At 38.8% G+C, this 27,060-nt stretch overlaps 1 protein-coding gene and 10 non-coding genes across 20 annotated transcripts in view; 10 read left to right on the forward strand and 1 right to left on the reverse strand.

The window, feature by feature from the left end:
* LOC134841932 (dynein axonemal heavy chain 8-like) overlaps positions 1 to 27,060 on the reverse strand; it is a 196,505-nt gene that overhangs the window by 27,230 nt on the left and 142,215 nt on the right. The window lies entirely within an intron of this gene.
* Trnam-cau (transfer RNA methionine (anticodon CAU)) lies at positions 3,216 to 3,287 on the forward strand. The gene has a single exon. It is a non-coding gene; the product is annotated as a tRNA-Met (tRNA).
* On the forward strand, positions 7,988 to 8,059 carry Trnam-cau (transfer RNA methionine (anticodon CAU)). The gene has a single exon. It is a non-coding gene; the product is annotated as a tRNA-Met (tRNA).
* On the forward strand, positions 13,546 to 13,617 carry Trnam-cau (transfer RNA methionine (anticodon CAU)). The gene has a single exon. It is a non-coding gene; the product is annotated as a tRNA-Met (tRNA).
* Trnam-cau (transfer RNA methionine (anticodon CAU)) lies at positions 14,279 to 14,350 on the forward strand. Its single transcript has one exon. It is a non-coding gene; the product is annotated as a tRNA-Met (tRNA).
* Trnam-cau (transfer RNA methionine (anticodon CAU)) lies at positions 18,580 to 18,651 on the forward strand. Its single transcript has one exon. It is a non-coding gene; the product is annotated as a tRNA-Met (tRNA).
* On the forward strand, positions 20,046 to 20,117 carry Trnam-cau (transfer RNA methionine (anticodon CAU)). The gene has a single exon. It is a non-coding gene; the product is annotated as a tRNA-Met (tRNA).
* Trnam-cau (transfer RNA methionine (anticodon CAU)) lies at positions 22,280 to 22,351 on the forward strand. Its single transcript has one exon. It is a non-coding gene; the product is annotated as a tRNA-Met (tRNA).
* Trnam-cau (transfer RNA methionine (anticodon CAU)) lies at positions 24,124 to 24,195 on the forward strand. Its single transcript has one exon. It is a non-coding gene; the product is annotated as a tRNA-Met (tRNA).
* Positions 24,859 to 24,930, forward strand: Trnam-cau (transfer RNA methionine (anticodon CAU)). The gene has a single exon. It is a non-coding gene; the product is annotated as a tRNA-Met (tRNA).
* On the forward strand, positions 26,325 to 26,396 carry Trnam-cau (transfer RNA methionine (anticodon CAU)). The gene has a single exon. It is a non-coding gene; the product is annotated as a tRNA-Met (tRNA).

Raw genomic sequence — 27,060 nt, forward strand, 5'->3', positions numbered from 1 at the left:
GCGGAAGCGTGCTGGGCCCATAAATCAGAGGTCGTCAGATCGTAACAACCTCCTGCTAGATTAGCGAAATTGCAGCTTTCTGACAATTGCAGCTTTCTCAGGACACTCGATACAAATAGCTCTATCACCGGAGCTTTACATAGCTATTAAAGTTATATTCGTGCACCTACTCAATAACGTTCTGCAAAAAAAAAAGATTTTAAAAATGACAAGTACAGAAAACGACACAACGCTGTTTCCAGAGCAATTTGTTTTTCGTGCGATCGTGATTCTTCAACCTATACGACAATAACTTGAATTATGGATCGGCACAAACATCTTTGCAATAACAGCAAAATAGCCAGAGTAGGGTGGCACAGTGGAAAAGTGCTGAGCCCATACCCAAGAGGTCGGTAGATCGAAACTGCCTCCTTCTAGTTTGGTGAAGTAACATAATAAATTTTGACAATTGTAGCTTTCGCAAGAATATCGATAGAGATAGCTCTATCAGCGGAACTTTAAGTGGCTATATAAACTTTAATATTGCACCTACTCAACCACAATGCTGATTTTTGTGCTAAATTTTTTTTAAAACTGACAAAAACAGAGAACGCCGAAACACTGTTTCCAGAGCATTTTCTATTGACAAATGCAGCTTTCGCAAGACACTCGATTACAAAACAGCTAGTACAATGGAGTTGTATATAGCTATAATAATTATAATCGTGCACCAACTCACCCACATGAAAAATAATAAATAATAAACAAATACAGAAAAAGACGAAAAGCTGTTTCCAGAGCATTTTCTAATACTTGGGATTGTGGTACTCCACCTTTACGAAAAGGAAAACATCTTAAGTTATGGATCAGCAAAATCCAAAATCGCAATGGTAATATACTGGCAACAGCAGAGTGACGCAGCGGAAGCGTGCTGGGTCGAAAACCCAGAGGGCGGTAGATCAAAACTACCTCCTGCTAAATTAGTAGGGTAACATATATATTTTTGACAGTTGCAGCTTTCGCAGGACACTTGGCAAAAAACCCTATATCAGCGAAGCTTTAATTAGCTATAAAATTATGTTCGAGCACCAACTCAACAGCGTTGAAGATTTTTCCACAAAAAAATTTTAAAATTGACAAATGCAGAAAACGACAAAACGTTGTTTCCAGAGCACTTTCTTTTTCTTGGGATCGTGGTTCTTCAACCTATACGTTTTACACTACGGACCAGCACAACAATATATGCAACAGCAGCATTGTAGCAAGGGCAGGTTGGCACATGGGAAGCGTGATACGACCATCACCAGAGCCCTAGATCGAAACTACATCCTGCTAGTTTATTGAAGTATCATCTAACCTATTGACAAATGCAGCTTTCGCAAGAAACTCGATTACAAATAGCTAGACCAATGGAGCTTTACATAGCCATAAAAATTATATTCGTGCACCAACTCACCCACACTGAAAAACTTTGTGCGAAAAACTTTCCAAAATTAACAAATACAGAAAAGGACGAAACGCTGTTTCCAGAGCATTTTCTAGTACTTGAGATTGTGGTACTCCACCTTTATGAAAAGGAAAGCATCCTAAATTATGGATCAGCAAAACCAAAGTCGCAATGGCAATACATTGGCAACAGCAAAGCGGCGCAGCGGAAGCGTGATGGGACCATAACCCAGAGGGCGGTAGATCGAAACTACTCCCTGCTAGTTTAGTAAAGTAACATAGAGTGTTGACAGTTGCAGCTTTCGCAGAGCACTCGATAATAAAGCTATATCACCGGAGCCTTAAATAGCTTTAAAATCATATTCGTGCACCTACTCAACCACGTTGCAGACGTTTCTGCAAACAAAAACGTCAATACCGACAAATACGAAAAACGCTGTTTGCAGAGCACTTTCTTTTACTTCAGATCGTGTTTCTTCAACCTATACATTAACACTTTAAATTATGATCAGCAGCAATCTTAGCAATAGCACAAAAATAGCCAGAGAAGCGTGGCGCAGCGGAAGCGTGATGCGACCCCCTGACCTAGAAGCCGTAGATCGAAAATACCTCCTGCTAGTTTACTTGATAACATCTAAGACACTCGATTGAAAAATAGCTAGACCAATGGAGCTTTCAGTAGCTATAAAACTATATTCGTGCACCTACTCAGCCACATTGAAAAATTTTGTGCGAAAATTTTTTCAAAATTAACAAATACAGAAAACGACTGATTGCATTTTCCAGACCATTTTCTTGGGATTGTGGTACTCAACCATTATGGAAACATCATAAATTATAGATCAGCAAAATCAAAATTGCAATCGAAACTACCTCCTTTGCAGATTTTTCTGCAAAAATTATTCCAAACGACAAATACAGAAAACGAGAAAACGCTGTTTCCAGAGCACTTTCTTTTAATTCGGATCGTGTTTCTTCAACCTGTACGTTTTTACAATCTGTACGTTTTTACAATCAGCAACAATCTTTGCAATAGCACATTATTAGCAACAGCAGCGTGGCGCAGCGGGAGCGTGATGCGAGCCCCCTCACTCAGAAGCCGTAGATCAAAACCATCTCCTGTTAACTTTCTGAAGTAACATCTATCCTTTTGACGAACGCAGCTTTCGCAAGACACTCGATTGAAAAATAGCTAGACCAATGGCGCGTTAAGTAGCTAGAAAACTTAGATTCGTGCAACTACTCACCCACATTGAAAAATTTTGTGCGAAAAACTTTTTAAGAAAAACAATTACAGAAAACGGCTAAACGCTGTTTCCAGAGCGTTTTCTAATACTTGGATTGTGATAATCCACCCTTATGGAAACATCTTAAATTTTGGATCAGCAAAACCAAAATTGCAATGGCAAACAATCACAACAGCAAGGTGGCGCAGCGGAAGGTGGCGCTGGGCCCATAACCCAGAGATCGGTAGATCGAAACTACCTCCTGCTAGTTAAGTAAAAGTTTATATAAATTTTTGACAATTGCATCTTTCACAAGACGATCGATTTAAAAATAGATAGACCAATGGAGCATTAAGTAGCTAGAAAACTTAGGTTCGTGCACCTACTCACCCACTATGAAAATATTTGTGCGAAAAACTTTTTAAAATAAAGAATTACAGAAAACGGCTAATCGCTGTTTCCAGAGCATTTTCTAATACTTGGGTTGTGATAATCCACCTTTATGGAAACATCTTAAATTTTGGATCAGCAAAACCAAACTCGCAATGGCAAATTATTAATAACAGCAGGATGGCGCAGCGGAAGCGTGCTGGGCCCATAACCCAGAGGTCGGTAGATCGAAACTACCTCCTGCTACTTTAGTAAAAGATAATATAACTTTTTGACAATTGCATCTTTTACAAGACACTCAATTTAAAAATAGCTAGACCAATGGAGCTTCAAGTAGCTAGAAAACTTAGGTTCGTGCACCTACTCACCCACTATGAAAATATTTGTGCGAAAAACTTTTTAAAATAAACAATTACAAAAAACGGCTTTTTCCAGAGCCTTTTCTAATACTTGGATTGTGATAATCCACCCTTATGGAAACACCTTAAATTTTGGATCAGCAAAACCAAAATCGCAATGGCAAATTATTCATTACAGCAGGATGGCGCAGCGGAAGCGTGCTGGGCCCATAACCAAGAGATCGGTAGATCGAAACTACCTCCTGCTAGTTAAGTAAAAGATTATATAATTTTTTGACAATCGCATCTTTCACAAGACACTCGACTTAAAAATAGCTAGACCAATGGAGCTTTAAGTAGTTATAAAAATTGTATTAGTGCACCTACTCAAACACGTTGCAGCTTTTCTGCAAAAAAAATTCAAAGTGACAAATACAGAAAACGACAAAACGCTGTTTCCAGAGCACTTTCTTTTAATTCGTATCGTGTTTCTTCAACCTATACGTTAACATTTCAAATTATGATGAGCAACAACCTTTGCAATAGCACAAAGTTAGCCAGAGCAGCGTGGCGCAGCGGGAGCGTGATGCGACCCAAAACCCCCTCACTCAGAAGCCGTAGATCGAAACCATCTCCTGCTAATTTACTGAAGTAACATCTATCCTATTGACAAATGCAGCTTTCGCAAGACACTCGATTGAAAAACAGCTAGACCAATAGAGCTTTAAGTAGCTAGAAAACTTAGATTCGTGCGCCAACTCACCCACATTGAAAAATTTTGTGCTAAAAATTTTAAAAAAAATAATTACAGAAAACGGCTAAACGCTGTTTCCAGAGCATTTTCTAATACTTGGATTGTGGTAATCCACCCTTATGGAAACATCTTTAATTTTAGATCAACAAAACCAAAATCGCAATCGCAAAATATTAACAACAGCAGGATGGCGCACCGGAAGCTTGCTGGGCCCATAATGCAGAGGTCGGTAGATCGAAACTACCTCCTGCTAGGTAAGTAAAAGTTTATATAAATTTTTGACAATTGCATCTTTCACAAGACAATCGATTTAAAAATAGATAGACCAATGGAGCATTAAGTAGCTAGAAAACTTAGGTTCGTGCACCTACTCACCCACTATGAAAATATTTGTGCGAAAAACTTTTTAAAATAAACAATTACAGAAAACGGCTAATCGCTGTTTCCAGAGCATTTTCTAATACTTGGATTGTGATAATCCACCCTTATGGAAACACCTTAAATTTTGGATCAGCAAAACCAAAATCGCAATGGCAAATTATTCATTACAGCAGGATGGCGCAGCGGAAGCGTGCTGGGCCCATAACCAAGAGGTCGGTAGATCGAAACTACCTCCTGCTAGTTAAGTAAAGGACAATTGCAGCTTTCACAAGACACTCGAAAAATAGCTAGACCAATGGAGATTTAAGTAGCTAATAAAGTTGTGTTCGTACACCTACTCAAACACGTTGCAGATTTTCTGCAAAAAAAATACAAAATGACAAATACAGAAAACGGCAAAACGCTGTTTCCAGAGCACTTTGTTTTAATCCGTATCGTGTTTCTTCAACCAATACGTTAACACTTTAAATTATGATGAGCAACAAACTTTGCAATAGCACAAAGTTAGCCAGAGCAGCGTGGCGCAGCGGGAGCGTGATGCGACCCCCTCCTTCAGAAGCCGTAGATCAAAACCATCTCCTGCTAATTTACTGAAGGATCTATCCTAATGACATCTATCCAATTGACAAATGCAGCTTTCGCAAGACACTCGATTGAAAAATAGCTAGACCAATGGAGCGTTAAGAAGCTACAAAACTTAGATTCGTGCACCTACTCACCCACATTGAAAGATTTTGTGCGAAAAACTTTTTAAGATAAACAATTACAGAAAACTTCTAAACGCTGTTTCCAGAGCATTTTCTAATACTTGGAATGTGGTAATCCACCCTTATGGAAACATCTTAAATTTTGAATAGGCAAAACCAAAATTGCAATGGCAAACATTCACAACAACAGGGTGGCGCAGCGGAAGCGTGCTGGGCCCATAACCCAGAGGTCGGTAGATCGAAACTACCTCCTGCTAGTTAAGTAAAAGATTATATAATGTTTTGACAATCGCATCTTTCACAAGACACTCGAATTAAAAATAGCTAGACCAATGGAGCTTTAAATAGTTATAAAAATTGTATTAGTGCACCTACTCAAACACGTTGCAGCTTTTCTGCAAAAAAAATTCAAAGTGACAAATACAGAAAACGACAAAACGCTGTTTCCAGAGCACTTTCTTTTAATTCGTATCGTGTTTCTTCAACCTATACGTTAACATTTTAAATTACGATGAGCAACAACCTTTGCAATAGCACAAAGTTAGCCAGAGCAGCGTGGCGCAGCGGTAGCGTGATGCGACCCAAACCCCCCTCACTCAGAAGCCGTAGATCGAAACCATCTCCTGCTAATTTACTGAAGTAACATCTATCCTATTGACAAATGCAGCTTTCGGAAGACACTCGATTGAAAAACAGCTAGACCAATAGAGCTTTAAGTAGCTAGAAAACTTAGATTCGTGCGCCAACTCACCCACAATGAAAAATTTTGTGCTAAAAATTTTTTAAAAAAATAATTACAGAAAACGGCTAAACGCTGTTTCCAGAGCATTTTCTAATACTTGGATTGTGGTAATCCACCCTTATGGAAACATCTTTAATTTTGGATCAACAAAACCAAAATCGCAATAGCAAAATATTAACAACAGCAGGATGGCGCAGCGGAAGCCTGCTGGGCCCATAACCCAGAGGTCGGTAGATCGAAACTACCTCCTGCTAATTAAGTAAAAGTTTATATAATTTTTTGACAATTGCATCTTTCACAAGACACTCGATTTAAAAATAGCTAGACCAATGGAGCTTTAAGAAGCTAGAAAACTTAGGTTCGTGCACCTACTCACCCACTATGAAAAATTTTGTGCGAAAAAATTTTTAAATTAAACAATTACAGAAAACGGCTAAACGCTGTTTCCAGAGCATTTTCTAATACTTGGAAAGTGGTAATCCACCCTTATGGAAACATCTTAAATTTTGAATCGGCAAAACCAAAATTGCAATGGCAAACATTCACAACAACAGGGTGGCGCAGCGGAAGCGCGCTGGGCCCATAACCCAGAGGTCGGTAGATCGAAACTACCTCCTGCTAAGTAAGTAAAAGATTATATAATTTTTTGACAATCGCATCTTTCACAAGACACTCGACTTAAAAATAGCTAGACCAATGGAGCTTTAAGTAGTTATAAAAATTGTATTAGTGCACCTACTCAAACACGTTGCAGCTTTTCTGCAAAAAAATTCAAAGTGACAAATACAGAAAACGACAAAACGCTGTTTCCAGAGCACTTTCTTTTAATTCGTATCGTGTTTCTTCAACCTATACGTTAACATTTTAAATTATGATGAGCAACAACCTTTGCAAAAGCACAAAGTTAGCCAGAGCAGCGTGGCGCAGCGGGAGCGTGATGCGACCCAAACCCCCCTCACTCAGAAGCCGTAGATCGAAACCATCTCCTGCTAATTTACTGAAGTAACATCTATCCTATTGACAAATGCAGCTTTCGCAAGACACTCGATTGAAAAACAGCTAGACCAATAGAGCTTTAAGTAGCTAGAAAACTTAGATTCGTGCGCCAACTCACCCACATTGAAAAATGTTGTGCTAAAAATTTTTAAAAAAAATAATTACAGAAAACGGCTAAACGCTGTTTCCAGAGCATTTTCTAATACTTGGATTGTGGTAATCCACCCTTATGGAAACAACTTTAATTTCGGATCAAAAAAACCAAAATCGCAATCGCAAAAAATTAACAACAGCAGGATGGCGCAGCGGAAGCCTGCTCGGCCTATAACCCAGAGGTCGGTAGATCGAAACTACCTCCTGCTAATTAAGTAAAAGTTTATATAATTTTTTGACAATTGCATCTTTCACAAGACACTCGATTTAAAAATAGCTAGACCAATGGAGCTTTAAGTAGCTAGAAAACTTAGGTTCGTGCACCTACTCACCCACTATGAAAATATTTGTGCGAAAAACTTTTTAAAATAAACAATTACAGAAAACGGCTAAACGCTGTTTCCAGAGCATTTTCTAATACTTGGATTGTGGTAATCCACCCTTATGGAAACATCTTTAATTTTGGATCAACAAAACCAAAATCGCAATCGCAAAAGATTAACAACAGCAGGATGGCGCAGCGGAAGCGTGCTGGGCCCATAACCCAGAGGTCGTTAGATCGAAACTACCTCCTGCTAGTTACGTAAAAGATTATATAACTTTTTGACAATTGCATCTTTCACAAGACACTCGATTTAAAATTAGCTAGACCAATGGAGCTTTAACTAGCTAGAAATATTAGAATCGTGCACCTACTCACCCACTATGAAAAAATTTGTGCAAAATTTTTTTTTTAAATAACCAATTACAAAAAACGGCTAAACGCTGTTTCCAGAGCATTTTCTAATACTTGGATTGTGGTAATCCACCCTTATGGAAACATCTTAAATTTTGGATCAGCAAAATCAAAATTGCAATGGCAAACTAGTAATAACAGCAGGATGGCGCAGCGGAAGCGTGCTGGGCCCATAACCCAGAGGTCGGTAGATCGAAACTACCTCCTGCTAGTTAAGTAAAGGATAATTGCAGCTTTCACAAGACACTCGATTTAAAAATAGCTAGACCAATGGAGCTTAAAGTAGCTAATAAAGTTGGGTTCGTACACCTACTCAAACACGTTGCAGATTTTTCTGCAAAAAAACTACAAAATGACAAATACAGAAAACGGCAAAACGCTGTTTCCAGAGCACTTTCTTTTAATCCGTATCGTGTTTCTTCAACCTATACGTTAACACTTTAAATTATGATGAGCAACAAGTTTCGCAATATCACCAAGTTAGCCAGAGCAGCGTGGCGCAGCGGGAGCGTGATACGACCCCCCTCACTCAGAAGCCGTAGATCGAAACCATCTCCTGCTAATTTACTGAAGGATCTATCCTAATGACATCTATCCTATCGACAAATGCAGCTTTCGCAAGACACTCGATTTAAAAATAGCGAGACCAATGGAGCTTTAAGTAGCTAGAAAACTTAGGTTCGTGCACCTACTCACCCACTATGAAAAATTTTGTGCGAAAAACTTTTTAAAATAAACAATTACAGAAAACGGCTAAACGCTGTTTCCAGAGCATTTTCTAATACTTGGATTGCGGTAATCCACCCTTATGGAAACATCTTTAATTTTGGATCAACAAAACCAAAATCGCAATCGCAAAAAATTAACAACAGCAGGATGGCGCAGCGGAAGCCTGCTCGGCCTATAACCCAGAGGTCGGTAGATCGAAACTACCTCCTGCTAATTAAGTAAAAGTTTATTTAATTTTTTGACAATTGCATCTTTCACAAGACACGCGATTTAAAAATAGCTAGACCAATGGAGCTTTAAGTAGCTAGAAAACTTAGGTTCGTGCACCTACTCACCCACTATGAAAAATTTTGTGCGAAAAACTTTTTAAAATAAACAATTACAGAAAATGGCTAAACGCTGTTTCCAGAGCATTTTCTAATACTTGGATTGTGGTAATCCACAGATGTGGAAACGTCTTAAGTTTTGGTTCAGCAAAACCAAAATTGCAGTGGCAAAATATTCAAAACAGCAGGGTGGCGCAGCGGAAGCGTGGCGGGCCCATAACCCAGAGGTCGATAGATCGAAACTACCTCCTGCTAGTTAAGTAAAAGATTATATTTTTGTTTGAAAATCGCATCTTTCACAAGACACTCGATTTAAAAATAGCTAGACCAATGGAGCTTTAAGTAGCTAGAAAACTTAGGTTCGTGCACCTACTCACCCACTATGAAAAACTTTGTGCGAAAAACTTTTTAAAATAAACAATTACAGAAAACGGCTAAACGCTGTTTCCAGAGCATTTTCTAATACTTGGATTGTTGTAATCCACCCTTATGGAAACATCTTAAAATTTGGATCAGCAAAACTAAAATTGCAATGGCAAAATATTAACAACAGCAGGGTGGCGCAGCGGAAGCGTGCCGGACCCATAACCCAGAGGTCGGTAGATCGGAACTACCTCCTGCTAATTAAGTAAAAGGTTATATAATTTTTTGAAAATCACATCTTTCACAAGACACTCGATTTAAAAATAGCTAGACCAATGGAGCTTTAAGTAGCTAGAAAACTTAGGTTCGTGCACCTACTCACCCACTATGGCTCACCCACTATGGCTTGTTCATTTTAAAAAGTTTTTCGCTAAAATTTTGTGCGAAAAACTTTTTAAAATAAACAATTACAGAAAACGGCTAAACGCTGTTTCCAGAGCATTTTCTAATACTTGGATTGTTGTAATCCACCCTTATGGAAACATCTTAAATTTTGGATCAGCAAAACCAAAATTGCAATGGTAAAAATTCACAACAGCAGGGTGGCGCAGCGGAAGCGTGCTGGGCCCATAACCCAGGGGTCGGTAGATCGAAACAATCTCCTGCTAGTTAAGTAAGAGATTATATAATTTTTTGACAATCGCATCTTTCACAAGACACTCGATTTAAAAATAGCTAGACCAATGGAGCTTCAAGTAGCTATGAAAATTGTTTTAGTGCACCTACTCAAACACGTTGCAGGTTTTTCTGCAAAAAAAAATTCAAAGTGACAAATACAGAAAACGACAAAACGCTGTTTCCAGCGCACTTTATTTTAATTCGTATCGTGTTTCTTCAGCCTATACGTTAACATTTTAAATTATGATGAGCAACAACCTTTGCAATAGCACAAAGTTAGCCAGAGCAGCGTGGCGCAGCGGGAGCGTGATGCGACCCCCCCCCTCACTCAGAAGCCGTAGATCGAAACCATCTCCTGCTAATTTACTGAAGTAACATCTATCCTATTGACAAATGCAGCTTTCGCAAGAGACTCGATTGAAAAACAGCTAGACCAATAGAGCTTTAAGTAGCTAGAAAACTTAGATTCGTGCGCCAACTCACCCACAATGAAAAATTTTATGCTAAAAATTTTTTTTAAAAATAATTACAGAAAACGGCTAAACGCTGTTTCCAGAGCATTTTCTAATACTTGGATTGTTGTAATCCACCCTTATGGAAACATCTTAAAATTTGGATCAGCAAAATAAAAATTGCAATGGCAAAATATTAACAACAGCAGGGTGGCGCAGCGGAAGCGTGCTGGGCCCATAATCCAGAGGTCGGTAGATCGAAACTACCTCCTGCTAGTTAAGTAAAGGAACATATAACATTATGACAATTGCAGCTTTCACAAGAAATCGATTTAAAAATAGCTATACCAATGGAGCTTTAAGTAGCTAGAAAACTTAGGTTCGTGCACCTACTCAATCACGTTGCAGATTTTCTGCAAAAAAAATGTTCAAAATGACAAATACAGAAAACGACAAAACGCGGTTTCCAGAGCACTTTCTTTTAATTGGTATCGTGTTTCTTCAACATATACCTTATCACTTTAAATTATTATCAACAACAATCTTTTCAATAACAGAATATTAACCAGAGCAGCGTGGCGCAGCGGGAGCGTGATGCGACCCCACTCACTCAGAAGCCATAAATCGAAACCATCTCCTGCTAGTTTACTGAAGTATCATCTATCCTATTGACAAATGCAGCTTTCGCAAGACACTCGATTGAAAAATAGCTAGACCAATGGAGCTTTAAGTAGCTAGAAAACTTAGATTCGTGCACCAATTGACCCACATTGAAAGTTTTTGTGCGAAAATTTTTTTAAGATAAACAATTACAGAAAATGGCTAAACGCTGTTTCAAGAGCATTTTGTAATACTTGGATTTTGGTAATCTACCCTTATGGAAACATCTTAAATTTTGGTTCAGCAAAACCAAAATCGCAATGGCAAAATATTAACAACAACAGGGTGGCGCAGCGGAAGAGTGCTGGGCCCATAACCCAGAGGTCGGTAGATCGAAACTACCTCCTGCTAGTAAAGTAAAAGAACAAATAACTTTTTGACAATTGCATTTTTCACAAGACACTCGATTTAAAAATAGCTAGACCAATGGAGCTTTGAAAAGCTATAAAAATTGTATTCCTGCACCTACTCATTCACGTTGCAGGTTTTTCTGCAAAAAAAATTCAAAATGACAAGTACAGAAAACGACAAAACGCTGTTTCCAGAGCACTTGCTTTTAATTCGTATCGTGTTTCTTGAACCTATACGTTAACACTTTAAATTATTATCAACAACAATCTTTTCAATAGCACAATATTAGCCAGAGCAGGGTGGCGCAGCGGGAGCGTGATGCGAACCCCCTCACTCAGAAGCCGTGGATCGAAACCATCTACTGCTAATTTACTGAAGTAACATCTATCCTATTGACAAATGCAGCTTTCGCAAGACACTCGATTGAAAAATAGCTAGACCAATGGAGCTTTAAGTAAAGCTAGAAAACTTAGATTCGTGCACCAATTCACCCACATTGAAAGATTTTGTGCGAAAATTTTTTTAAGATAAACAATTACAGAAAACGGCTAAACGCTGTTTCAAGAGCATTTTGTAATACTTGGATTTTGGTAATCTACCCTTATGGAAACATCTTAAATTTTGGTTCAGCAAAACCAAAATCGCAATGGCAAAATATTAACAACAACAGGGTGGCGCAGCGGAAGAGTGCTGGGCTCATAACCCAGAGGTTGGTAGATCGAAACTACCTCCTGCTAGTAAAGTAAAAGAACAAATAACTTTTTGACAATTGCATTTTTCACAAGACACTCGATTTAAAAATAGCTAGACCGTTGGAGCTTTGAGAAGCTATAAAAATTGTATTCCTGCACCTACTCATTCACGTTGCAGGTTTTTCTGCAAAAAAAATTCAAAATGACAAGTACAGAAAACGACAAAACGCATTTTCCAGAGCACTTGATTTTAATTCGTATCGTGTTTCTTGAACCTATACGTTAACACTTTAAATTATTATCAACAACAACCTTTTCAATACCACAATATTAGCCAGAGCAGGGTGGCGCAGCGGGAGCGTGATGCGAACCCCCTCACTCAAAAGCCGTGGATCGAAACCATCTACTGCTAATTTACTGAAGTAACATCTATACTATTGACAAATGCAGCTTTCGCAAGACACTCGATTGAAAAATAGCTAGACCAATGGAGCTTTAAGTAAAGCTAGAAAACTTAGATTCGTGCACCAATTCACCCACATTGAAAGATTTTGTGCGAAAATTTTTTTAAGATAAACAATTACAGAAAACGGCTAAACGCTGTTTCCAGAGCATTTTCTAATACTTGGATTTTGGTAATCTACCCTTATGGAAACATCTTAAATTTAGATTCAGCAAAACCAAAATCGCAATGGCAAAATATTAACAACAGTAGGGTGGCGCAGCGGAAGCGTGCTGGGCCTATAACCCAGAGGTCGGTACATCGAAACTACCTCCTGCTAGTAAAGTAAAAGAACATATAACTTTTTGACAATTGCATCTTTCACAAGACACTCGATTTAAAAATAGCTAGACCGTTGGAGCTTTGAGAAGCTATAAAAATTGTATTCCTGCACCTACTCAAACACGTTGCAGGTTTTTCTGCAAAAAAAAATTCAAAATGACAAGTACAGAAAACGACAAAACCTTGTTTCCAGAGCACTTTCTTTTAATTCGTATCGTGTTTCTTCAACCTATACGTTAACACTTTAAATTAATATCAACAACAATCTTTTCAATAGCACAATATTAGCCAGAGCAGCGTGGCGCAGCGGGAGCGTGATGCGACCCCCCTCACTCAGAAGCCGTAAATCGAAACCATCTCCTGCTAGTTTACTGAAGTATCATCTATCCTATTGACAAATGCAGCTTTCGCAAGACACTCGATTGAAAAATAGCTAGACCAATGGAGCTTTAAGTAGCTAGAAAACTTAGATTCGTGCACCAACTCACCCACATTGAAAGATTTTGTGCGAAAAACTTTTTAACATAATTAATTACAGAAAACGGCTAAACGCTGTTTCCAGAGCATTTTCTGATACTTGGATTGTGGTAATCCACCCTTATGGAAACATCTTAAATTTTGGATCAGCAAAACCAAAAGTGCAATGGCAAAATATTAACAACAGCAGGGTGGCGCAGCGGAAGCGTGCTGGGCCCATAACCCAGAGGTCGGTAGATCGAAACTACCTCCTGCTAGTTAAGTAAAGGAACATAATACATTATGAGAATTGCAGCTTTCACAAGCAACTCGATTTAAAAATAGCTAGACCAATGGAGCATTAAGTAGCTATTAAAACTGTATTCGTGCACCTACTCAATCACGTTGCAGATTTTTCTGCTAAAAAATACAAAATGACAAATACAGAAAACGACAAAACGCTGTTTCCAGAGCACTTTCTTTTAATTCGTATCGTGTTTCTTCAACATATACGTTATCACTTTAAATTATGATCAGCAACAATCTTTGCAATAGCACAATTTTAGCCAGAGCAGCGTGGCGCAGCGGGAGCGTGATGCAACCCCCTCACTCAGAAGCCGTGGATCGAAACCATCTCCTGCTAATTTACTGAAGTAACATCTATCCTATTGACAAATGCAGCTTTCGCAAGACACTCGATTGAAAAATAGCTAGACCAATGGAGCTTTAAAAAGCTAGAAAACTTAGATTCGTGCATCACCTCACCCACATTGAAAGATTTTGTGCGAAAAACTTTTTAAGATAACCAATTACAGAAAACGGCTAAACGCTGTTTCCAGAGCATTTTCTAATACTTGGATTGTGGTAATCTACCCTTATGGAAACATCTTAAATTTTGGTTCAGCAAAACCAAAATCGCAATGGTAAAGAATTAATAACAGCAGGGTGGCGCAGCGGAAGCGTGCTGGGCCCATAACCCAGAGGTCGGTAGATCGAAACTACCTCCTGCTAGTAAAGTAAAAGAACATACAAATTTTTGACAATTGCATCTTTCACAAGACACTCGATTTAAAAATAGCTAGACCATTGGAGCTTTGAGAAGCTATAAAAATTGTATTCCTGCACCTACTCAAACACGTTGCAGGATTTTCTGCAAAAAAAAATCAAAATGACAAGTACAGAAAACGACAAAACGCTGTTTCCAGCGCACTTTATTTTAATTCGTACCGTGTTTCTTCAACCTATACGTTAACATTTTAAATTATGATGAGCAACAACCTTTGCAATAGCACAAAGTTAGCCAGAGCAGCGTGGCGCAGCGGGAGCGTGATGCGACCCCCCCCCCCCCTCACCCAGAAGCCGTAGATCGAAACCATCTCCTGCTAATTTACTGAAGTAACATCTATCCTATTGACAAATGCAGCTTTCGCAAGAGACTCGATTGAAAAACAGCTAGACCAATGGAGCTTTAAGTAGCTAGAAAACTTAGATTCGTGCACCAACTCACCCACTATGAAAACTTTTGTGCTAAAACTTTTTAAAATAAACAATTACAGAAAACGGCTAAACGCTGTTTCCAGAGCATTTTCTAATACTTGGATTGTTGTAATCCACCCTAATGGAAACATCTTAAAATTTGGATCAGCAAAATTAAAATTGCAATGGCAAAATAGTAACAACAGCAGGGTGGCGCAGCGCAAGCGTGCTGGGCCCATAACCCAGAGGTCGGTAGATCGAAACTACGTCCTGCTAGTTAAGTAAAGGAACATATAACATTATGACAGTTGCAGCTTTCACAAGAAATCGATTTAAAAATAGCTAGACCAATGGAGCTTTACGTAGCTAGAAAACTTAGGTTCGTGCACCTACTCACCCACTATGAAAACTTTTGTGCTAAAACTTTTTAAAATAAACAATTACAGAAAACGGCTAAACGCTGTTTCCAGAGCATTTTCTAATACTTGGATTGTTGTAATCCACCCTTATGGAAACATCTTAAAATTTGGATCAGCAAAATTAAAATTGCAATGGCAAAATATTAACTACAGCAGGGTGTCGCAGCGGAAGCGTGCTGGGCCCATAACCCAGAGGTCGGTAGATCGAAACTACCTCCTGCAAGTTAAGTAAAGGAACATAAAACATTATGACAGTTGCAGCTTTCACAAGCAACTCGATTTAAAATTAGCTAGACCAATGGAGCTTTAAGTAGCTATTAAAACTGTATTCGTGCACCTACTCAATCACGTTGCAGATTTTTCTGCTAAAAAATACAAAATGACAAATACAGAAAACGACAAAACGCTGTTTCCAGAGCACTTTCTTTTAATTCGTATCGTGTTTCTTCAACATATACGTTATCACTTTAAATTATTATCAACAACAATCTTTGCTATAGCACAAATTTAGCCAGAGCAGCGTGGCGCAGCGGGAGCGTGATGCGACCCCCTCACTCAGAAGCCGTGGATCGAAACCATCTCCTGCTAAATTACTGAAGTAACATCTATCCTATTGACAACTGCAGCTTTCGCAAGACACTCGATTGAAAAATAGCTAGACCAATGGAGCTTTAAGTAGCTAGAAAACTTAGATTCGTGCACCAATTCACCCACATTGAAAGATTTTGTGCGAAAAACTTTTTAACATAATTAATTACAGAAAACGGCTAAACGCTGTTTCCAGAGCATTTTCTGATACTTGGATTGTGGTAATCCACCCTTATGGAAACATCTTAAATTTTGGTTCAGCAAAACCAAAATCGCAATGGCAAAATATTAACAACAACAGGGTGGCGCAGCGGAAGAGTGCTGGGCCCATAACCCAGAGGTCGGTAGATCGAAACTACCTCCTGCTAGTAAAGTAAAAGAACAAATAACTTTTTGACAATTGCATTTTTCACAAGACACTCGATTTAAAAATAGCTAGACCGTTGGAGCTTTGAGAAGCTATAAAAATTGTATTCCTGCACCTACTCATTCACGTTGCAGGTTTTTCTGCAAAAAAAATTCAAAATGACAAGTACAGAAAACGACAAAACGCTGTTTCCAGAGCACTTGCTTTTAATTCGTATCGTGTTTCTTGAACCTATACGTTAACACTTTAAATTATTATCAACAACAATCTTTTCAATAGCACAATATTAGCCAGGGCAGGGTGGCGCAGCGGGAGCGTGATGCGAACCCCCTCACTCAGAAGCCGTGGATCGAAACCATCTACTGCTAATTTACTGAAGTAACATCTATCCTATTGACAAATGCAGCTTTCGCAAGACACTCGATTGAAAAATAGCTAGACCAATGGAGCTTTAAGTAAAGCTAGAAAACTTAGATTCGTGCACCAATTCACCCACATTGAAAGATTTTGTGCGAAAATTTTTTTAAGATAAACAATTACAGAAAACGGCTAAACGCTGTTTCAAGAGCATTTTGTAATACTTGGATTTTGGTAATCTACCCTTATGGAAACATCTTAAATTTTGGTTCAGCAAAACCAAAATCGCAATGGCAAAATATTAACAACAACAGGGTGGCGCAGCGGAAGAGTGCTGGGCCCATAACCCAGAGGTTGGTAGATCGAAACTACCTCCTGCTAGTAAAGTAAAAGAACAAATAACTTTTTGACAATTGCATTTTTCACAAGACACTCGATTTAAAAATAGCTAGACCGTTGGAGCTTTGAGAAGCTATAAAAATTGTATTCCTGCACCTACTCATTCACGTTGCAGGTTTTTCTGCAAAAAAAATTCAAAATGACAAGTACAGAAAACGACAAAACGCATTTTCCAGAGCACTTGATTTTAATTGCTCATTTTTAATTACAGAAAACGGCTAAACGCTGTTTCCAGAGCATTTTCTGATACTTGGATACTTACTGAAGTAACATCTATCCTAGACAAAACGCTTGTTAAGCCAGTTGTTAAATCGCAATGGCAAAATATTAACAACAGTAGGGTGGCGCAGCGGAAGCGTGCTGGGCCTATAACCCAGAGGTCGGTACATCGAAACTACCTCCTGCTAGTAAAGTCTTGATTTTAATTCGCACTTGATTTTAATTCGTATCGTGTTTCTTGAACCTATACGTTAACACTTTAAATTATTATCAACAACAACCTTTTCAATAGCACAAAATTAGCCAGAGCAGGGTGGCGCAGCGGGAGCGTGATGCGAACCCCCTCACTCAGAAGCCGTGGATCGAAACCATCTACTGCTAATTTACTGAAGTAACATCTATACTATTGACAAATGCAGCTTTCGCAAGACACTCGATTGAAAAATAGCTAGACCAATGGAGCTTTAAGTAAAGCTAGAAAACTTAGATTCGTGCACCAATTCACCCACATTGAAAGATTTTGTGCGAAAATTTTTTTAAGATAAACAATTACAGAAAACGGCTAAACGCTGTTTCCAGAGCATTTTCTAATACTTGGATTTTGGTAATCTACCCTTATGGAAACATCTTAAATTTAAATTCAGCAAAACCAAAATCGCAATGGCAAAATATTAACAACAGTAGGGTGGCGCAGCGGAAGCGTGCTGGGCCTATAACCCAGAGGTCGGTACATCGAAACTACCTCCTGCTAGTAAAGTAAAAGAACATATAACTTTTTGACAATTGCATCTTTCACAAGACACTCGATTTAAAAATAGCTAGACCGTTGGAGCTTTGAGAAGCTATATAAATTGTATTCCTGCACCTACTCAAACACGTTGCAGGTTTTTCTGCAAAAAAAAATTCAAAATGACAAGTACAGAAAACGACAAAACCTTGTTTCCAGAGCACTTTCTTTTAATTCGTATCGTGTTTCTTCAACCTATACGTTAACACTTTAAATTAATATCAACAACAATCTTTTCAATAGCACAATATTAGCCAGAGCAGCGTGGCGCAGCGGGAGCGTGATGCGACCCCCCTCACTCAGAAGCCGTAAATCGAAACCATCTCCTGCTAGTTTACTGAAGTATCATCTATCCTATTGACAAATGCAGCTTTCGCAAGACACTCGATTGAAAAATAGCTAGACCAATGGAGCTTTAAGTAGCTAGAAAACTTAGATTCGTGCACCAACTCACCCACATTGAAAGATTTTGTGCGAAAAACTTTTTAACATAATTAATTACAGAAAACGGCTAAACGCTGTTTCCAGAGCATTTTCTGATACTTGGATTGTGGTAATCCACCCTTATGGAAACATCTTAAATTTTGGATCAGCAAAACCAAAAGTGCAATGGCAAAATAGTAACAACAGCAGGGTGGCGCAGCGGAAGCGTGCTGGGCCCATAACCCAGAGGTCGGTAGATCGAAACTACCTCCTGCTAGTTAAGTAAAGGAACATAATACATTATGAGAATTGCAGCTTTCACAAGCAACTCGATTTAAAAATAGCTAGACCAATGGAGCATTAAGTAGCTATTAAAACTGTATTCGTGCACCTACTCAATCACGTTGCAGATTTTTCTGCTAAAAAATACAAAATGACAAATACAGAAAACGACAAAACGCTGTTTCCAGAGCACTTTCTTTTAATTCGTATCGTGTTTCTTCAACATATACGTTATCACTTTAAATTATGATCAGCAACAATCTTTGCAATAGCACTATTTTAGCCAGAGCAGCGTGGCGCAGCGGGAGCGTGATGCAACCCCCTCACTCAGAAGCCGTGGATCGAAACCATCTCCTGCTAATTTACTGAAGTAACATCTATCCTATTGACAAATGCAGCTTTCGCAAGACACTCGATTGAAAAATAGCTAGACCAATGGAGCTTTAAAAAGCTAGAAAACTTAGATTCGTGCATCACCTCACCCACATTGAAAGATTTTGTGCGAAAAACTTTTTAAGATAACCAATTACAGAAAACGGCTAAACGCTGTTTCCAGAGCATTTTCTAATACTTGGATTGTGGTAATCTACCCTTATGGAAACATCTTAAATTTTGGTTCAGCAAAACCAAAATCGCAATGGTAAAGAATTAATAACAGCAGGGTGGCGCAGCGGAAGCGTGCTGGGCCCATTACCCAGAGGTCGGTAGATCGAAACTACCTCCTGCTAGTTAAGTAAAGGAACATAATACATTATGAGAATTGCAGCTTTCACAAGCAACTCGATTTAAAAATAGCTAGACCAATGGAGCATTAAGTAGCTATTAAAACTGTATTCGTGCACCTACTCAATCACGTTGCAGATTTTTCTGCTAAAAAATACAAAATGACAAATACAGAAAACGACAAAACGCTGTTTCCAGAGCACTTTCTTTTAATTCGTATCGTGTTTCTTCAACATATACGTTATCACTTTAAATTATGATCAGCAACAATCTTTGCAATAGCACTATTTTAGCCAGAGCAGCGTGGCGCAGCGGGAGCGTGATGCAACCCCCTCACTCAGAAGCCGTGGATCGAAACCATCTCCTGCTAATTTACTGAAGTAACATCTATCCTATTGACAAATGCAGCTTTCGCAAGACACTCGATTGAAAAATAGCTAGACCAATGGAGCTTTAAAAAGCTAGAAAACTTAGATTCGTGCATCACCTCACCCACATTGAAAGATTTTGTGCGAAAAACTTTTTAAGATAACCAATTACAGAAAACGGCTAAACGCTGTTTCCAGAGCATTTTCTAATACTTGGATTGTGGTAATCTACCCTTATGGAAACATCTTAAATTTTGGTTCAGCAAAACCAAAATCGCAATGGTAAAGAATTAATAACAGCAGGGTGGCGCAGCGGAAGCGTGCTGGGCCCATAACCCAGAGGTCGGTAGATCGAAACTACCTCCTGCTAGTAAAGTAAAAGAACATACAAATTTTTGACAATTGCATCTTTCACAAGACACTCGATTTAAAAATAGCTAGACCATTGGAGCTTTGAGAAGCTATAAAAATTGTATTCCTGCACCTACTCAAACACGTTGCAGGATTTTCTGCAAAAAAAAATCAAAATGACAAGTACAGAAAACGACAAAACGCTGTTTCCAGCGCACTTTATTTTAATTCGTATCGTGTTTCTTCAACCTATACGTTAACATTTTAAATTATGATGAGCAACAACCTTTGCAATAGCACAAAGTTAGCCAGAGCAGCGTGGCGCAGCGGGAGCGTGATGCGACCCCGCCCCCCCCCCCCCTCACTCAGAAGCCGTAGATCGAAACCATCTCCTGCTAATTTACTGAAGTAACATCTATCCTATTGACAAATGCAGCTTTCGCAAGAGACTCGATTGAAAAACAGCTAGACCAATGGAGCTTTAAGTAGCTAGAAAACTTAGATTCGTGCACCAACTCACCCACTATGAAAACTTTTGTGCTAAAACTTTTTAAAATAAACAATTACAGAAAACGGCTAAACGCTGTTTCCAGAGCATTTTCTAATACTTGGATTGTTGTAATCCACCCTTATGGAAACATCTTAAAATTTGGATCAGCAAAATTAAAATTGCAATGGCAAAATATTAACAACAGCAGGGTGGCGCAGCGGAAGCGTGCTGGGCCCATAACCCAGAGGTCGGTAGATCGAAACTACGTCCTGCTAGTTAAGTAAAGGAACATATAACATTATGACAGTTGCAGCTTTCACAAGAAATCGATTTAAAAATAGCTAGACCAATGGAGCTTTACGTAGCTAGAAAACTTAGGTTCGTGCACCTACTCACCCACTATGAAAACTTTTGTGCTAAAACTTTTTAAAATAAACAATTACAGAAAACGGCTAAACGCTGTTTCCAGAGCATTTTCTAATACTTGGATTGTTGTAATCCACCCTTATGGAAACATCTTAAAATTTGGATCAGCAAAATTAAAATTGCAATGGCAAAATATTAACAACAGCAGGGTGTCGCAGCGGAAGCGTGCTGGGCCCATAACCCAGAGGTCGGTAGATCGAAACTACCTCCTGCAAGTTAAGTAAAGGAACATAAAACATTATGACAGTTGCAGCTTTCACAAGCAACTCGATTTAAAATTAGCTAGACCAATGGAGCTTTAAGTAGCTATTAAAACTGTATTCGTGCACCTACTCAATCACGTTGAAGATTTTTCTGCTAAAAAATTCAAAATGACAAATACAGAAAACGACAAAACGCTGTTTCCAGAGCACTTTCTTTCAATTCGTATCGTGTTTCTTCAACCTATACGTTAACACTTTAAATTATTATCAACAACAATCTTTGCAATAGCACAAATTTAGCCAGAGCAGCGTGGCGCAGCGGGAGCGTGATGCGACCCCCTCACTCAGAAGCCGTGGATCGAAACCATCTCCTGCTAATTTACTGAAGGATCTATCCTAATGACATCTATCCTATCGACAAATGCAGCTTTCGCAAGACACTCGATTGAAAAATAGCTAGACCAATGGAGCTTTAAGTAGCTATTAAAACTGTATTCGTGCACCTACTCAATCACGTTGAAGATTTTTCTGCTAAAAAATTCAAAATGACAAATACAGAAAACGACAAAACGCTGTTTCCAGAGCACTTTCTTTCAATTCGTATCGTGTTTCTTCAACCTATACGTTAACACTTTAAATTATTATCAACAACAATCTTTGCAATAGCACAAATTTAGCCAGAGCAGCGTGGCGCAGCGGGAGCGTGATGCGACCCCCTCACTCAGAAGCCGTGGATCGAAACCATCTCCTGCTAATTTACTGAAGGATCTATCCTAATGACATCTATCCTATCGACAAATGCAGCTTTCGCAAGACACTCGATTGAAAAATAGCTAGACCAATGGAGCTTTAAAAAGCTAGAAAACTTAGATTCGTGCATCACCTCACCCACATTGAAAGATTTTGTGCGAAAAACTTTTTAAGATAACCAATTACAGAAAACGGCTAAACGCTGTTTCCAGAGCATTTTCTAATACTTGGATTGTGGTAATCTACCCTTATGGAAACATCTTAAATTTTGGTTCAGCAAAACCAAAATCGCAATGGTAAAGAATTAATAACAGCAGGGTGGCGCAGCGGAAGCGTGCTGGGCCCATAACCCAGAGGTCGGTAGATCGAAACTACCTCCTGCTAGTAAAGTAAAAGAACATACAAATTTTTGACAATTGCATCTTTCACAAGACACTCGATTTAAAAATAGCTAGACCATTGGAGCTTTGAGAAGCTATAAAAATTGTATTCCTGCACCTACTCAAACACGTTGCAGGATTTTCTGCAAAAAAAAAATCAAAATGACAAGTACAGAAAACGACAAAACGCTGTTTCCAGCGCACTTTATTTTAATTCGTATCGTGTTTCTTCAACCTATACGTTAACATTTTAAATTATGATGAGCAACAACCTTTGCAATAGCACAAAGTTAGCCAGAGCAGCGTGGCGCAGCGGGAGCGTGATGCGACCCCGCCCCCCCCCCCTCACTCAGAAGCCGTAGATCGAAACCATCTCCTGCTAATTTACTGAAGTAACATCTATCCTATTGACAAATGCAGCTTTCGCAAGAGACTCGATTGAAAAACAGCTAGACCAATGGAGCTTTAAGTAGCTAGAAAACTTAGATTCGTGCACCAACTCACCCACTATGAAAACTTTTGTGCTAAAACTTTTTAAAATAAACAATTACAGAAAACGGCTAAACGCTGTTTCCAGAGCATTTTCTAATACTTGGATTGTTGTAATCCACCCTTATGGAAACATCTTAAAATTTGGATCAGCAAAATTAAAATTGCAATGGCAAAATATTAACAACAGCAGGGTGGCGCAGCGGAAGCGTGCTGGGCCCATAACCCAGAGGTCGGTAGATCGAAACTACGTCCTGCTAGTTAAGTAAAGGAACATATAACATTATGACAGTTGCAGCTTTCACAAGAAATCGATTTAAAAATAGCTAGACCAATGGAGCTTTACGTAGCTAGAAAACTTAGGTTCGTGCACCTACTCACCCACTATGAAAACTTTTGTGCTACAACTTTTTAAAATAAACAATTACAGAAAACGGCTAAACGCTGTTTCCAGAGCATTTTCTAATACTTGGATTGTTGTAATCCACCCTTATGGAAAGATCTTAAAATTTGGATCAGCAAAATTAAAATTGCAATGGCAAAATATTAACAACAGCAGGGTGTCGCAGCGGAAGCGTGCTGGGCCCATAACCCAGAGGTCGGTAGATCGAAACTACCTCCTGCAAGTTAAGTAAAGGAACATAAAACATTATGACAGTTGCAGCTTTCACAAGCAACTCGATTTAAAATTAGCTAGACCAATGGAGCTTTAAGTAGCTATTAAAACTGTATTCGTGCACCTACTCAATCACGTTGAAGATTTTTCTGCTAAAAAATTCAAAATGACAAATACAGAAAACGACAAAACGCTGTTTCCAGAGCACTTTCTTTTAATTCGTATCGTGTTTCTTCAACCTATACGTTAACACTTTAAATTATTATCAACAACAATCTTTGCAATAGCACAAATTTAGCCAGAGCAGCGTGGCGCAGCGGGAGCGTGATGCGACCCCCTCACTCAGAAGCCGTGGATCGAAACCATCTCCTGCTAATTTACTGAAGTAACATCTATCCTATTGACAACTGCAGCTTTCGCAAGACACTCGATTGAAAAATAGCTAGACCAATGGAGCTTTAAGTAGCTAGAAAACTTAGATTCGTGCACCAATTCACCCACATTGAAAGATTTTGTGCGAAAAACTTTTTAACATAATTAATTACAGAAAACGGCTAAACGCTGTTTCCAGAGCATTTTCTGATACTTGGATTGTGGTAATCTACCCTTATGGAAACATCTTGAATTTTTGTTCAGCAAAACCAAAAGTGCAATGGCAAAATATTAACAACAGCAGGGTGGCGCAGCGGAAGCGTGCTGGGCCCATAACCCAGAGGTCGGTAGATCGAAACTACCTCCTGCTAGTAAAGTAAAAGAACAAATAACTTTTTGACAATTGCATTTTTCACAAGACACTCGATTTAAAAATAGCTAGACCATTGGAGCTTTGAGAAGCTATAAAAATTGTATTCCTGCACCTACTCATTCACGTTGCAGGTTTTTCTGCAAAAAAAATTCAAAATGACAAGTACAGAAAACGACAAAACGCATTTTCCAGAGCACTTGATTTTAATTCGTATCGTGTTTCTTGAACCTATACGTTAACACTTTAAATTATTATCAACAACAACCTTTTCAATAGCACAATATTAGCCAGAGCAGGGTGGCGCAGCGGGAGCGTGATGCGAACCCCCTCACTCAAAAGCCGTGGATCGAAACCATCTACTGCTAATTTACTGAAGTAACATCTATACTATTGACAAATGCAGCTTTCGCAAGACACTCGATTGAAAAATAGCTAGACCAATGGAGCTTTAAAAAGCTAGAAAACTTAGATTCGTGCATCACCTCACCCACATTGAAAGATTTTGTGCGAAAAACTTTTTAAGATAACCAATTACAGAAAACGGCTAAACGCTGTTTCCAGAGCATTTTCTAATACTTGGATTGTGGTAATCTACCCTTATGGAAACATCTTAAATTTTGGTTCAGCAAAACCAAAATCGCAATGGTAAAGAATTAATAACAGCAGGGTGGCGCAGCGGAAGCGTGCTGGGCCCATAACCCAGAGGTCGGTAGATCGAAACTACCTCCTGCTAGTAAAGTAAAAGAACATACAAATTTTTGACAATTGCATCTTTCACAAGACACTCGATTTAAAAATAGCTAGACCAATGGAGCTTTAAGTAGCTAGAAAACTTAGATTCGTGCACCAACTCACCCACTATGAAAACTTTTGTGCTAAAACTTTTTAAAATAAACAATTACAGAAAACGGCTAAACGCTGTTTCCAGAGCATTTTCTAATACTTGGATTGTTGTAATCCACCCTTATGGAAACATCTTAAAATTTGGATCAGCAAAATTAAAATTGCAATGGCAAAATATTAACAACAGCAGGGTGGCGCAGCGGAAGCGTGCTGGGCACATAACCCAGAGGTCGGTAGATCGAAACTACGTCCTGCTAGTTAAGTAAAGGAACATATAACATTATGACAGTTGCAGCTTTCACAAGAAATCGATTTAAAAATAGCTAGACCAATGGAGCTTTACGTAGCTAGAAAACTTAGGTTCGTGCACCTACTCACCCACTATGAAAACTTTTGTGCTAAAACTTTTTAAAATAAACAATTACAGAAAACGGCTAAACGCTGTTTCCAGAGCATTTTCTAATACTTGGATTGTTGTAATCCACCCTTATGGAAACATCTTAAAATTTGGATCAGCAAAATTAAAATTGCAATGGCAAAATATTAACAACAGCAGGGTGTCGCAGCGGAAGCGTGCTGGGCCCATAACCCAGAGGTCGGTAGATCGAAACTACCTCCTGCAAGTTAAGTAAAGGAACATAAAACATTATGACAGTTGCAGCTTTCATAAGCAACTCGATTTAAAATTAGCTAGACCAATGGAGCTTTAAGTAGCTATTAAAACTGTATTCGTGCACCTACTCAATCACGTTGAAGATTTTTCTGCTAAAAAATTCAAAATGACAAATACAGAAAACGACAAAACGCTGTTTCCAGAGCACTTTCTTTTAATTCGTATCGTGTTTCTTCAACCTATACGTTAACACTTTAAATTATTATCAACAACAATCTTTGCAATAGCACAAATTTAGCCAGAGCAGCGTGGCGCAGCGGGAGCGTGATGCGACCCCCTCACTCAGAAGCCGTGGATCGAAACCATCTCCTGCTAATTTACTGAAGTAACATCTATACTATTGACAACTGCAGCTTTCGCAAGACACTCGATTGAAAAATAGCTAGACCAATGGAGCTTTAAGTAGCTAGAAAACTTAGATTCGTGCACCAATTCACCCACATTGAAAGATTTTGTGCGAAAAACTTTTTAACATAATTAATTACAGAAAACGGCTAAACGCTGTTTCCAGAGCATTTTCTGATACTTGGATTGTGGTAATCCACCCTTATGGAAACATCTTAAATTTTGGATCAGCAAAACCAAAAGTGCAATGGCAAAATATTAACAACAGCAGGGTGGCGCAGCGGAAGCGTGCTGGGCCCATAACCCAGAGGTCGGTAGATCGAAACTACCTCCTGCTAGTTAAGTAAAGGAACATAAAACATTATGACAGTTGCAGCTTTCACAAGCAACTCGGTTTAAAAATAGCTAGACCAATGGAGCTTTAAGTAGCTATTAAAACTGTATTCGTGCACCTACTCAATCACGTTGCAGATTTTTCTGCTAAAAAATACAAAATGACAAATACAGAAAACGACAAAACGCTGTTTCCAGTGCACTTTCTTTTAATTCGTATCGTGTTTCTTCAACATATACGTTATCACTTTAAATTATGATCAGCAACAATCTTTGCAATAGCACAATTTTAGCCAGAGCAGCGTGGCGCAGCGGGAGCGTGATGCGACCCCCTCACTCAGAAGCCGTGGATCGAAACCATCTCCTGCTAATTTACTGAAGTAACATCTATCCTATTGACAAATGCAGCTTTCGCAAGACACTCGATTGAAAAATAGCTAGACCGATGGGGCTTTAAAAAGCTAGAAAACTTGGATTCGTGCATCACCTCACCCACATTGAAAGATTTTGTGCGAAAAACTTTTTAAGATAACCAATTACAGAAAACGGCTAAACGCTGTTTCCAGAGCATTTTCTAATACTTGGATTGTGGTAATCTACCCTTATGAAAACATCTTAAATTTTGGTTCAGCAAAACCAAAATCGCAATGGTAAAGAATTAATAACAGC

Source organism: Symsagittifera roscoffensis, chromosome 3 (assembly GCF_963678635.1).
Source record: "Symsagittifera roscoffensis chromosome 3, txSymRosc1.1, whole genome shotgun sequence".
Classification (NCBI taxonomy): domain Eukaryota; kingdom Metazoa; phylum Xenacoelomorpha; order Acoela; family Convolutidae; genus Symsagittifera; species Symsagittifera roscoffensis.